The sequence below is a fragment of the Martes martes genome (genome assembly GCF_963455335.1).
Source record: "Martes martes genome assembly, chromosome: 18".
Taxonomy (NCBI): Eukaryota; Metazoa; Chordata; class Mammalia; order Carnivora; family Mustelidae; genus Martes; species Martes martes.
The window spans coordinates 16166378-16179658 of record NC_137906.1 but is presented as its reverse complement, the minus strand read 5'-3'; positions in this window follow the sequence as shown (position 1 = coordinate 16179658).

Sequence of the window (13281 nt, the reverse complement as noted above, 5' to 3'; positions counted from 1 at the left end):
GTTTTTTGAGGAACCTCCATGCTGTTTTCCAGAGTGGTTGCACCAGCTTGCATTCCCACCGAAAGCGTAGGAGTGTTCCCCTTTCTCCACATCCTCGCCAGCATCTGTCATTTCCTGACTTGTTAATTTTAGCCATTCTGACTGGTGTGAGGTGGTATCTCATTGTGGTTTTGATTCTTATTTCCTGAAGCTGAGTGATGTGGAGCACTTTTTCATGTGTCTGTTAGCCATCTGGATGTCTTCTTTGCAGAAATGTCTGTTCATGTCCTCTGCCCATTTCTTGATTGGACTATTTGTTCTTTGGGTGTTGAGTTTGCTAAGCTCTTTATAGATTTTGGATACTAGCCCTTTATCTGATATGTCGTTTGCAAATATCTTCACCCATTCTGTCAGTTGCCTTTTCGTTTTATTAACTGTTTCCATTGCTGTGCAAAAGCTTTTGATCTTGATGAAGTTCCAATAGTTCATTTTTGCCCTTGCTTCCCTTGCCTTTGGCGATGTTTCTAGGAAGAAGTTGCTGTGGTTGAGGTCGAAGACGTTGCTGCCTGTGTTCTCCTCAAGGATTTTGAAGAATTCCTTTCTCACATTGTCGTCCTTCATCCATTTTGAGTCTATTTTCGTGTGTGGTATAAGGAAATGGTCCAGTTTCATTTTTCTGCATGTGGCTGTCCAATTTTCCCAACACCATTTGTTGAAGAGGCTGTCATTTTTCCATTGGACATTCTTTCCTGCTTTGTCGAAGATTAGTTGACCATAGAGTTGAGGGTCTATTTCTGGGCTCTCTCTTCTGTTCCATTGATCTATATGTCTGTTTTTGTGCCAGTACCATTCTGTCTTGATGATGACAGCTTTGTAGTAGAGCTTGAATTCCAGAATTGTGATGCGACCAACTTTGACTTTCTTTTTCAATATTCCTTTGGCTATTCGAGGTCTTTTCTGGTTCCATATAAATTTTAGGAGTATTTGTTCCATTTCTTTGTAAAAAAATGGATGGGACTTTGATAGGGATTGTATTAAATGTGTAGATAGCTTTAGGTAGCAAAGCAATATTTCACAATATTTGTTCTTCCAATCCAGGAGCATGGAACATTTTTCCATTTCTTTGTGTCTTCCTCAATTTCTTTCATGAGTACTTTATAGTTTTTCTGAGTATAGTTTCTTTGCCTCTTTGCCTCTTTGTGTATTCCTAGGTATCTTATGGTTTTCGGTGCAATTGTAAATGGGATTGACTCCTTAATTTCTCGTCTTTCTGTCTTAATTGTTGTGTAAAGCAATGCAAATGATTTCTGTGCATTGATTTTATATCCTGGCACTTTACTGAATTCCTGTACAAGTTCTAGCAGATTTGGAGTGGAGTCTTTTGGGTTTTCCACATATAGTATCATATCATCTGTAAAGAGTGAGAGTTTGACTTCTTTTTTGCTGATTTGGATGCTTTTGATTTCTTTTTGTAATTCTTATAATTGTTGTCTGAATGCTGAGGCTAGGACTTCTAGTACTATGTTGAATAGCGGTGGTGATAATGGACATCCCTGCCGTGTTCCTGACCTTAGCGGAAAAGCTCTCAGTTTTTCTCCATTGAGAATGATATTTGCGGTGGGTTTTTCATAGATGGCTTTGATAATATTGAGGTATGTGCCCTCTATCCCTACATTTTGAAGAGTTTTGATCAGGAAGGGATGTTGTACTTTGTCAAATGCTTTTTCAGCATCTATTGAGAGTATCATATGGTTCTTGTTCTTTCTTTCCTTAACGTATTGTATCACATTAATTGATTTGCGGATGTTGAACCAACCTTGCAGCCCTGGAATAAATCCCACTTGGTTGTGGTGAATAATCCTTTTAATGTACTGTTGGATCCTATTGGCTAGTATTTTGGTGAGAATTTTCGCATCTGTGTTCATCAAGGATATTGGTCTGTAATTCTCTTTTTTGATGGGATCCTTGTCTGGTTTTCGGATCAAGGTGATACTGTCCTCATAAAACGAGTTTGGAAGTTTTCCTTCCATTTCAGTTTTTTGGAACTGAAACTATTCTCCTGAAACTGGAGAATAGGAATTAATTCTTCTTTAAATGTTTGGTAGAATTCCCCTGGGAAGTCATCTGGCCCTGGGCTTTTGATTGTTTGGAGATTTTTGATGACTGTTTCAGTCTCTGTACTGGTTATGGGTCTGTTCAGGTTTTCTATTTCTTCCTGGCTCAGTTGCGGTAGTTTATATTGTCTCTAATAGTGCACCCATTTCTTCCAGATTGTCAAATTTTTTTCCACAGAGTTGCTCATAGTATGTTCTTATAATTGTTTGTATTTCTTTGGTGTTGGTTGGATCTCTCCTCTTTCATTCATGATTTTATTAATTTGGGTCCTTTCTCTTTTCCTTTTGATAGGTCTGGCCAGGGGTTTATCAATCTTATTAGTTCTTTCAGAGAATCAGCTCCTAGTTTCATTGATTTGTTCTATTGTTTTTTTGGTTTCTATTTCATTGATTTCTGCTCTGATCTTTATGATTTCTCTTCTCCTGCTGGGTTTAGGCTTTCTTTGTTCTTTCTCCAGCTCCTTTAGGTGTAGGGTTAGGTTGTGTCTTTGAGACCATTAGTGTTTCCTGAGAAAGTCTTGTATCGCTATATATTTTCCTCTCAGGACTGCCTTTGCGGTCCCACAGATTTTGAACCGTTGTGTTTTCATTATCATTTGTTTCCATGAATTTTTTCAATTCTTCTTTAATTTCCTGTTTCACCCATTCATTCTTTAATAGGATGCTCTTTATCCTCCATGTATTTGAGTTCCTTCCAACTTTCCTCTTGTGATTGAGTTCTAGCTTCAGAGCATTGTGGTCTGAAAATATGCAGGGAATGATCCCAATCTTTTGATACCGGTTGAGACCTGAATTATGACCCAGGATGTGGTCTATTCTGGAGAATGCTCTGAATTCTTCTGGAGAAGAATATGTATTGTTGCTTTGGGATGGAATGTTCTGAATAGATCTGTGATGTCCATCTGGTCCAATGTGTCATTTAAGGCCTTTATTTCCTTGTTGATCTTTTGTTTGAATGATCTGTCCATTTCAGTGAGGGGAGTGTTAAAGTCCCCTACTATTATTGTATTATTGTCGATGTGTTTCTTTGATTTTGTTATTAGTTGGTTTTTACAGATAGCTGCTCCCACGTTAGGGGCATAGATATTTAAAATTGTTAGATCTTCTTGTTGGAAAGACACTTTGAGTATGATATAGTGTCCTTCCTCATGTCTTATTATAGTCTTTGGTTTAAAATCTAATTGATCTGATATAAGGATTGCCACCCCAGCTTTCTTCTGCTGTCCATTAGCATGGTACATTGTTTTCCATGCCCTCACTTTAAATCTGGAGGTGTCTTTGGGTCTAAAATAAGTTTCTTGTAGGCAGCATATCGAAGGTTTTTTTTTTTTTATCCATTCTGATACCCTGTGTCTTTTGATTGGGGCATTTAACCCATTTACATTCAGGGTAACTATTGAGAGATATGAATTTAGTGCCATTGTATTGCCTGTAAGATTACTGTTACTGTATATTGTCTCTGTTTCTTTCTGACCTACAACTTTTAGGCTCTCTCTTTGCTTAGAGGACCCCTTTCAATATTTCCTGTAGAGCTGGTTTGGTGTTTGCAAATTCTTTCAGTTTTTATTAGTCCTGGAACCTTTTTATCTCTCCTTCTAGTTTCAAAGATAGCCTAGCTGGATATAGTATTCTTGGCTGCATGTTTTTCTCGTTAAGTGCTCTGAATATATCATGCCAGTTCTTTCTGGCCTGCCAGGTCTCTGTGGGTAAGTCCGCTGCCAATCTAATATTTTTACCATTGTATGTTACAGCTTTCTTGTCCCGGGGTGCTGTCAGGATTTTCTCTTTGTCGCTAAGACTTGTAAATTTTACTATTAGATGACGGGGTGTGGACCTATTCTTATTGATTTTGAGGGGGTTCTCTACACCTCCTGGATTTTGATGCTTGCTCCCTTTGCCATATTAAGGAAATTCTCTACAATAATTCTCTCCAATATACCTTCTGCTCCACTCTTTCTTCTTCTTCTGGAATCCCAATTATTCTAATGTTGTTTCATCTTATGGTATCACTGATCTCTCGAATTCTCCCCTCGTGGTCCCGTAGTTGTTTGTCTCTCTTTTGCTCAGCTTCTTTATTCTCTGTCATTTGGTCTTCTATATCACTAGTTCTTTCTTCTGCCTCATTTATCCTAGCAGTAAGAGCCTCCATTTTTGATTGTACCTCTTTAATAGCTTTTTTGATTTCAACTTGGTTAAATTGTAGTTCTCTTATCTCTCCAGAAAGGGCTTTTATTTCTCCAGACAGGGTTTCTTTAATATCTTCCATGCCTTTTTCGAGCCTGGCTAGAACGTTGAGAATCGTCATTCTGAACTCTAGATCTGACATATTACCAATGTCCGTACTGATTAGGTCCCTAGCCTTCGGTACTGCCTCTTGTTCTTTTTTTTTGTGGTGAGTTTTTCTGCCTTGTCATTTTGTCCAGATAAGAGTATATGAAGGAGCAAATAAAATACTAAAAGGGTGGCAAAGACCCCAGGAAAATGTGCTTTAACCAAATCAGAAGAGTCCTCAAATCATGGGGGGGAGAAAGGGGGTAAAAAGAAGTTCAGAAAAAAAAATTTTAAAGAAAAGAAATAAGGGAAAAATATAAAAAAGAAAAAATATATATACATATTAGACTGGTGACTAGAACAGGGTCACTCACTTTGTTTTGGGTGTATTTTGGTCTCTTAGAAGAAATTACCTCCCAAAATTTTAAAGAATGAAAAATATATATAAGGGTAAACACAATGAAGGGATGGAATATGACTATTAAGGATGAAAATTTTTTTTTTAATTTCTAAAAAAGGAGTTGATTGGCAGGTTAGTTGGGAGAATAAAGAAAAAGAATGTGGAGAGAATTTGCTCAGGCTGGAGACTAGAACAAGCCCAGTGGTAGATTTAGGGTGTATTTTGATCTATTAGAAGAAGCTGTACCCCAAATTTTTTACAAGAAAAAACCCTATGTGTATACAAAAACTGAAGTTAGATACAATGAAGGATAAAACATGACAATAATAATGAAGGTTCAAAAAAGATTTTTTTTAATTAAAAGTATTGTTAAGATAAACTGGTTAAAAAACGTTAAAAGAAGAAAGGGTAAAAGTTAAAAAAATTTTAGCAGAAGAAAAAAAATTAAAAAAATTAATTAACTTTGCAAGACTAAAGTATCATGGGGAGAAAGCTATGAATTCCATGGTTTGCTTTCTCCTCCTCTGGAATTCCGCTGTACTCCTTGGTAAGTGAACTTGGTCTTGGCTGGATTTCTTGTTGATCTTCTGGGGGAGGGGCCTGTTGTAGTGATTCTCAGGTGTCTTTGTCCCAGGCGGAATTGCACCGCCCTTGCCAGGGGCCGGGCTAAGTAATCCTCTCGGGTTCGCTCTCGAGTGCTTTTGTTTCCTGAACGCTTTCCGTAGAGTTCCAGAGGACGGTAATGAAAATAGCGTCCTCCCAATCTCCGGCCTGGAGGAGCCGAGAGCTCAGGCACCCGCTCCTCAGTGTGCCCTCAGAGAAAAGCGCTCAACCACTCCTGTCTCCCTGGCCTCCGGCCACGCTCTGAGCTCACCCAGCCTGTGACTAAGCATCTGTCTCTGGCACACAGCTCCACCTGGAGTCTCCGAACCCCTTAGATCCCTGAGCTCTTCCGGGGGGGTCTCCCCAGATCTTGTGGGGACCCCACTCACAGAGCAGTGGCCTGTGCCACGGATTACAGTTCAAGGTAACCCCGAGCTGAGAGCTCACTCCTCGGCTCTGTCTCTGTAGCTGGCTTCCCCGCTCTAATAGCTGCACATTCTGCGACACTCAGACACCCCCGATCCTTCTGTGACCCTGCAGGACCTGGGGCCACGCTGTCCCCGCGTGGGCTTCACCCCGGTTTAGCCTCTGGAGCGATGTCCCTCAGTGGAGCAGACTTTTAAAAGTCCTGTTGCTTGCCAGGAGCCGGACCCTCCCCCCGGGGTCTATCTTCCCGTCGCCTTGGATTCACTTCTCCGTGGGTCCTACCTTTCAGAAAGTGGTCGATTGTCTGTTTCTAGAATTGTTGCTCTTCTTCTCTTCGATTTCCTGTTGGATTTGTAGGTGTTCGGAATGGTTTGATAAGCTATCTAGCTCATCTCTTGCTACCTGATGTCATCTCAGCCTGCTACTTCTCTGCCATCTTGACTCCTCCCTCCCTTTGGATTTTTAAACTTTGTACATTTTGAGGACTCAATGAAGTAATATACACCAAAATTCAGAGGATGTATCCAGAAAGAATTAACAATCACGGAAAGATAAGGCACAAAACAATTATGTTACTAAACATGTCCAGATCCCCTGTGTTGGCCTGACTGTGGAAACTGGCTCCACACCAGTGTCCTTGGGGTGGTGTCTTGAGGAAAGCAGTTTGTCCTAGGATGAGTCCTACCCATAAACACGATAGTGTCATCTGATGGTGCTGGTCTTTGCAACCCTGGGAACCTTGGCGAGGATAGAAGTTAAAGGAGAATAGAGCTTCATGACAAAAGACACTTGTCATGTGATAACTGAGGGAAAGATTGAAAATGGGTAAGGAAATTTTGTCAGTTCCTGCAGGCAAAGAAAAACGATTAAGGAAAGGCTATAACAATAGCTTTGATCCTACTGTCCAATTATAGTCCGGCCAAAGTGTTTCCTGTGTCAGGATCCATTGTATGAGGGGACAGATAAGAGGAGGATGGCCACATGAGCAGATGATTGAAAATCACACCCAGTGTTCGGTTTTGTCTGATGAAAACAATTGTCCCTCACAGAAAACAAGTGGAAGAAATGCAAGATCAGCTGCAGGAGGCTGAGCTCACCTTCAAAGGCCAGGTAACCTGAGTTGTGCCCAACACACTGACCCCTTGGCGCCCCCTGCAGGTGATGGAAGTGGCCCTTAGAGCCCTGAACATGGGCTTTTGGTGTGTTGGCTTTTCTCAGATCGCAGTTCAGGAGAGGAATGCTCTGGCTAACTGGGTAAGTGTTTTCTTTTTCCTTGTCTTTGTTTGGGGCACAGTCGGGCACAACTGAAGGTGGGTGTGTTATTCTCCCGCAGAGGAAGGCTCGGGATTGGGAAACAAGGATGATGCAGCAGAGCAGGGAGAACGCCTACCTGAAATACAGGTTTGAGAGTTTGACGTGCATTCTTACGGGTGTTTGGAGAGGTGACAGCTATGCTGTTTAGTGCCTAGGAGAGGACGTGGTGTTGTAATTCTTAGAGATGTCCATTCTTTTTCTGTGTTCAAGACTGCGCATGATGAAAGGGGAGATGCTGCCTGTGGGATCCATGAGGCGTGAACCCATGCCGGGAAGGCCTGAGTTGCAGAGGCCTCTGTGGCAAGGTAGGGAGCACGATGTGAAATGCAGCAGCCTGATTTCTACTGTGAAACCACATGGTGTCCTTCCCATTCCTGTGGGTGATCGCTGTGTGTCCTGGAGAGAATCACAAGCCTGCAGGTTGTCTGAAGGGGTGACAGGAGGGTGCTTTCCTCATATACCCCCAGGCAGCAGGACACTTGCCCTGTGACAGGTGGAGCTCATGCCGCTCCACACCTTCCCCCCTGCTACCCCCTTCGGAAGAGCTGAGCCTGAGAAGGTGGGAGCCGAGCGCCCTTCCCACCTTGACTCAGTGGTCAAGCCTTGGCAAAAAAAAAAAAAGACTATTTGTGAAAAAGGGCATTTATTTATTTGTTATGGAGGCTCCTATATTTTTGTTTTATTTGTAATCTATAGGACCATATTCAGCAATGAAATATATTTTACTCCTCTCATGTTATCGGTGCAATGCTATAGCTTTATTGCTCAATCTGCCTGTTTTCTTTGTTCGTGACTATACAACTGTCAAAGTCTGTTTCTTCCCTGAACTGTTTGTTTGTTGGCCGGTCATGCATGCTAGGTCTCATCTGCAGGCTGGACAAATGAACCATCCACCTGTGGCCTGAGAAGAGAACGTGGGCCGTTCATGTTGGGGGTTTGTGGATGTCACCCACCCATGGCTAGTCTCACTTAGATGGTTAATCTATGAAGAAAAAGTGATTTTGTCTGATGTGTGTTGAGCGCCCCAATTTTAGGGTTGATTTCCAGCCAGTTGTACCCCGACCTATCCACATGTGATGGATTACTTATGGAAACCCTAGAACCAAGGCCGTGGAGTGTCTTCCGTAAGAGTCAGGTGACCGGTGTCTCTCCGCAAAGGAGTCACTTGAGTCACGGGTGAAACCCTCTGATAAGGGACCCAAGTGTGGGAAAGAGTGCAAGGTGGAGGAGGAAGGCATGGAGGGCATGCAGACCACAATAAACCTCTGACCTTTGTCTGATCCAGCACCTAGACCGGTTCCCAGGATGAACGGCAGCACCAGCCCTCAAACGGACCCAGAGATGGCTACGGTAAGTGCTGTGGGCGTTTTTAGTAGTGTCTGTTTCTGAAATGTGTTGCAGTGTGGACAGCACCCTGTCCTCGCCTTGTGGCTGTTGCGTGTGTCCTGCGATCATCCTTTTCAGAGTGCACGCTGTTCACCCAGGAGCCTCCGGGCTGCTCCATTAGAGATCCTCAATTTCGTGCTTCCTCCCAAAGCTGTAGATGCTTAGAGGCACGTGATGGTAGGATGCTCACCTCGTGCGCGCGCGTGTGTGTGTGTGTGTGAGATTGTGCGTGTGTGCGTGTGTGTAAATAACTCGAGGAGGATGACATCTCACTCCACAGTGTAGCCGGCTAGTCTGGCTGGCTCCTTGCGGTTTGCTTTCCTGCGGGAGCAGGAGCATTTTTGGTTTTCGGGTCAGGAGACTAACCTGGGAGGATGTCTCGCAGGTTAAATAGGAAAAGCCAGGACTGCCTTACACTTGTGCCACGTGCTTTGGGCAGCTTGAGTGTTGGTGGAGAAGGTGAGCTGTGACCTCCCGTCTGTGTGGGTGAAGAAGTGAGCTGGAATCCCTCCAGTTGGCCCCTGGGTGAGATGATGGTGAACTCTGGCAGGTGCCGGGTATGTTATAGAAAACGCCCCCTGGAGCAGCAGCCCTGAAGAGGGAATCCCGGTGACTCCCCGCAGGGCCCACCCCTCACACGTGTTTCAGTTGTGCTCCCGTGAGCGGGTTCTGATGGGGTCTGGTGGCTGTGCCAGCTCATAGTGTCTTTCCTGACCCATCCCGGGAGCATTGCATGTGCTCTCCAGACACACGGGTTTGCATTTGGGGATGTCGAATCGGCCCGTTGGTGGTTCTCAGCACCAAGGACTATGCATTTGCTCTGTGCCTGAGCTAAGGAGTGTCCGAATGTCGGGTACGTGGATCCACAGAGCTGGTCTCGCTCACTCATAGGGATCGTGCTTCTCTCCGAAAGCAGTCTTCCAGGTCGTCTGCAGGATCCGGACACTCCTATCTCCTGGCGGTGTCTGTGGCCATGGACAGCCCTTGTGGAGTGTAGCAGACCCCATTGTCAGGGAGGGAAGCAGAGCTGGTCGGGGGGTGCTGCTGGTGGGCTGCCGGTTGACCCATGAGCGGCTGCACTTCCACGCGTGGACACCGGGCTTCCCATGGCCTCTCATTGTGTTTGTTCTCAATGTACAGAAGGAGATGCTGTGCTTGCCGTGGTGGGGGAAGTGTGGTCCCAGCCGTAGATACTGGTCTGTTCTGAATGGAGTTTTTTCCTGAGTTAGTCATCCTTGGTGGCATACTCTTGTCTCTGTCGAGGTGCAGACCTATAATAACATGTGGTGACAGTAGTTTTCCCCCACGGCCTCTGTTCACCCCAGGTTCTAGGTGAGACGCAGGGGACGGGTCGCTGTTCTGGCACGGATGCTACTGTCTTGGAACGTAGTGATGGGGGAGATGCGTGTGCGTGTGTGTGCACCCCTACCTGCCCACAGTGCACACCAGGGGAACTAACTGGGGGAGGAGGACCCCTCCCTCCACAGTGAAGTCCTCTGGCCGGCCTAACTCCCTTTAGGTTAAGTTCAGGTGCACTGGTGTTGTGCTCATGCTGGGGATAGATGGGTCTGGTAATCCTCACAAATGGAAACTGGGGAAAACTCCCTCTGCATTTTATACTGTCTCCTTTGCAGTCTGGAATGTTCTCGGGACATGTTTCATGAGTTATCCCCATTTTATTTCTGCTGGAAAAAGTGCTGTGCAGAACCAGCCCACTTAACACCCTTTCTCCAAATATTTTGAAGTTTCAGAGCTCTCAGGTGCACTGTCATAATCGCACACAGGCGCACACGTTCTGAAGGGGGACTCAGGGATTACCTGTGTGACCAGTACCTCCCAGCCCTTCAGCTGGGCTTCCAGGAGCAGGACATTTGGTCCTAAGTTACCGTGTGAGCTGATTTCTTTTCCCATCACACGTGTGGAGTTTTCCATCGGGAAGCATATACCCTTTTGTGAATTCTCTTATATGGCCTTCCTGTCTTCATTTCTCATTGGACAAAATTACTCTGGAATTAAGTAGGTTGAAATTTCCAAATGACTGTGTTTGAAGACAAACACAGGGGGCGCCTGTGTGGCTCAGTGGGTTAAAGCCTCTGCCTTAGGCTCAGGTCATGATCCTAGGTACTGGGATCAAGCCCCACATCAGATTCTCTGCTCACCGGAGAGCTTGCTTCCCTTCCTGTCTCTGTCTGACTCTCTGCCTGCTTGTGATCTCTGTCTGTCAAATAAATAAAATCTTAAAAAAAAAAAAAGAAAGACAAACACAGCTGCTGAGTGTAAATAAGGGTTTTTGGTATCATGTTCCTGAGAAGACAGTTTTCCAGGGCCCCTGTCAGACCACAAGCCCCTAATTCCTCAAGGGTCTTTGTGGCCATGGACAGAAACTGTCGAGAGGAGAGGACCCCGTTGTCAGGAGGCAAGGCAGCGTGGGGAGAGTCGGGGACTTACAAGCAAACGATTCCCCTCAAGTGGCTTTGAAACTTTGTGGAGAAAGGGCATTCAGTTTCGTCACATTCTCTCTATTCTGACCAAACCAAAATCTTCTCTGGTGGCTGAGGAGGATAGAGGAAGTGTTGTCCTGGATGTCGATGCCTCCGTGTCTGGAATGTGCTGCTTTACTAGTTTGCAATGGTCATTTTTCATCTTTAAGACACTACTTCTTGCTGGGGAACGTGGGCAGACATGGGCAGTGATGTTTGGTGACAGGCCCTTCTGTGACAGCCATTGCCCTCTCCCCCCTTATTGTACTGGCCCCAGCTGGGAGGGGCATGTGAGTTTGCTAGCGCGATGCAGCTCTCCTGGAAGGTGGCATTGGAGAAGGAGCCGGGTGCTGAGAGCTCTTTGTTTTGGTTTCTTTTCTTGGTGTTGCAACTTTTGTCCATTTTACTAAACTATTTTCTTGTCTGTTTTGCAGGTCGGTAGAGGTGTGAGGGACTTTCCTCATTGCCCAGGGCCCCTCCGTATGCCCTACCACATGGGGCGGAATGTACCAGGCTTCCCTCCTCCTCATCCGCCTCCACAGTGGTGGACATGGGGGCCTTAGCCACACCTCGTTCCTCCACCACATGGTGAGATGGTCTGAATTGATGTGAGTCATAAAGCTTATTCATAGTTGAACCACTTCCATTGGAGAGGATGGAGAGGTGGTACCACAAGGCTTTGCAATGCAATGATAAGCCCGAGTGAAGACATGGTAACATTCCTCCAGTTTGGGTGGACGTCCATCTCATGGACTGTCTGGTTCACCATACAGACCTGGGCAGCAGGTGTCTGCCGTGGAGAAGAAAAGTGACATTTTGCAGAGGACAGACATAGAAGCATTGCCCAGGTGCACTACACAGACACGACGTTTTGGGCTCTGGGCTGGATGAAGCACAACCTTCACATCACTCTCACGTGTGGAGGCCACAGTTGTCCAGCGTTATAGATTAGTTCTGGAAACATCTGTTCCCTTGGCAGAGTCGTATCCATTAGGGTGAGGGACAGGTCTCTCCTTAGTCCATAGGGGTCAGGGGAGTCCTGTGAGGAATACGAAGGACCCACCAGAGGGAGAGAGTGGAATAGGCTGGGACAGGGGGAGAGGGTTGGCTTGAATCCTGCGTGGTCATCGCCAGTCTGAATCCACTTCCGTCCCTTCTAGGGCTTCCTTCCCTTTCAGAAGCCTGTGGCGCTCAAGGGGACAATAGCAGCGTCGTGCCCAAGAAGGTCCCAGAGAAGAACCAAGGAAATACTCGGGTGTTTTCAGTTGTACCCATTTCCGGAGTCCTGTTCCTCTCTGGGCAGCACAGTGTCCTGACCTGTGTCTGTTGGGTATATCCTGGGGTCCGTGTGTGGTGTCGTTTCCTGTTCCAAGTGGCAAGTCTTCGTGCGGAGCTTACAGGAATCTCTGTTTCCAGATCATCACCTTGCGGTTTTGTCGGTGGAGTAAAGGCAGAGTTTGTGCTCAGGGTTGACATTCAAGGGGAAACTGGGCTGGGGACGCAGTAAGATTCTGACGTTCCTCAGGACACACGTGCGTGTGCCTGGCTGTTTGCACACACTGAGCAGCGGGCAGGTGCCATTGTTGGGAAGGCAGTGTCTCCGTTGCACGGTGGCAGACATCTGTCTCTTACCGTCGTGCACGTCCAGCATCCGCATATGTTGTTCTGGGAGGGATGAAACAGCTCCCACTTCATCTGCAGCGTGTAGGGTTTGAGCTGTCATTTCCTTAGTTGTATAAACGCCTGACACAGGGCTGTGGTCCCTTCATTGTTCGTTAGTGTAGGGGTCTGCCCTTGTCCTCTGCAGTCTGGAAACTTGTGGGAAACGCTCTTGTCCGGTCGGGGAGGTGAGAATGAGAAACAGTGGCAGATGCCGGAGGCAGGTGTGGAGGGTTCGTTGGAATGTTGCTCAATCACTTCCAGGGGAGAAGCTTCTGTCTTTTCCATGGCGTGGGTCAGATACAGATGCTGGAGCGTCCTCCACAAGGACCAGTGGTGCTGCCCACAGGCCTCTCATGTCATGGAGGAGTGAAGGCTGCTAAGGACATGGTAACTTTCTTCCGGTTGTTCTGTAGATAGAATTGATGGGCTTTGTCTTCCAGTCATACTGAGGGGTTTGGCAGGTCCCTTGTGGTGACAGAGAGCTGCCCTTCTCCGAAAGCTGGGCACAGCAGGTGTGTGTGCGCACATGGTACAGAGACGACGCTCTGTGCTCTGGGAGGGATGAGGCCTGCTCTTAATGTGAGGAATGGAGGGTGTGCGTCTGAGAGAAGGAGGGACACACTGATGAAAGGATAGACGGTGTGTT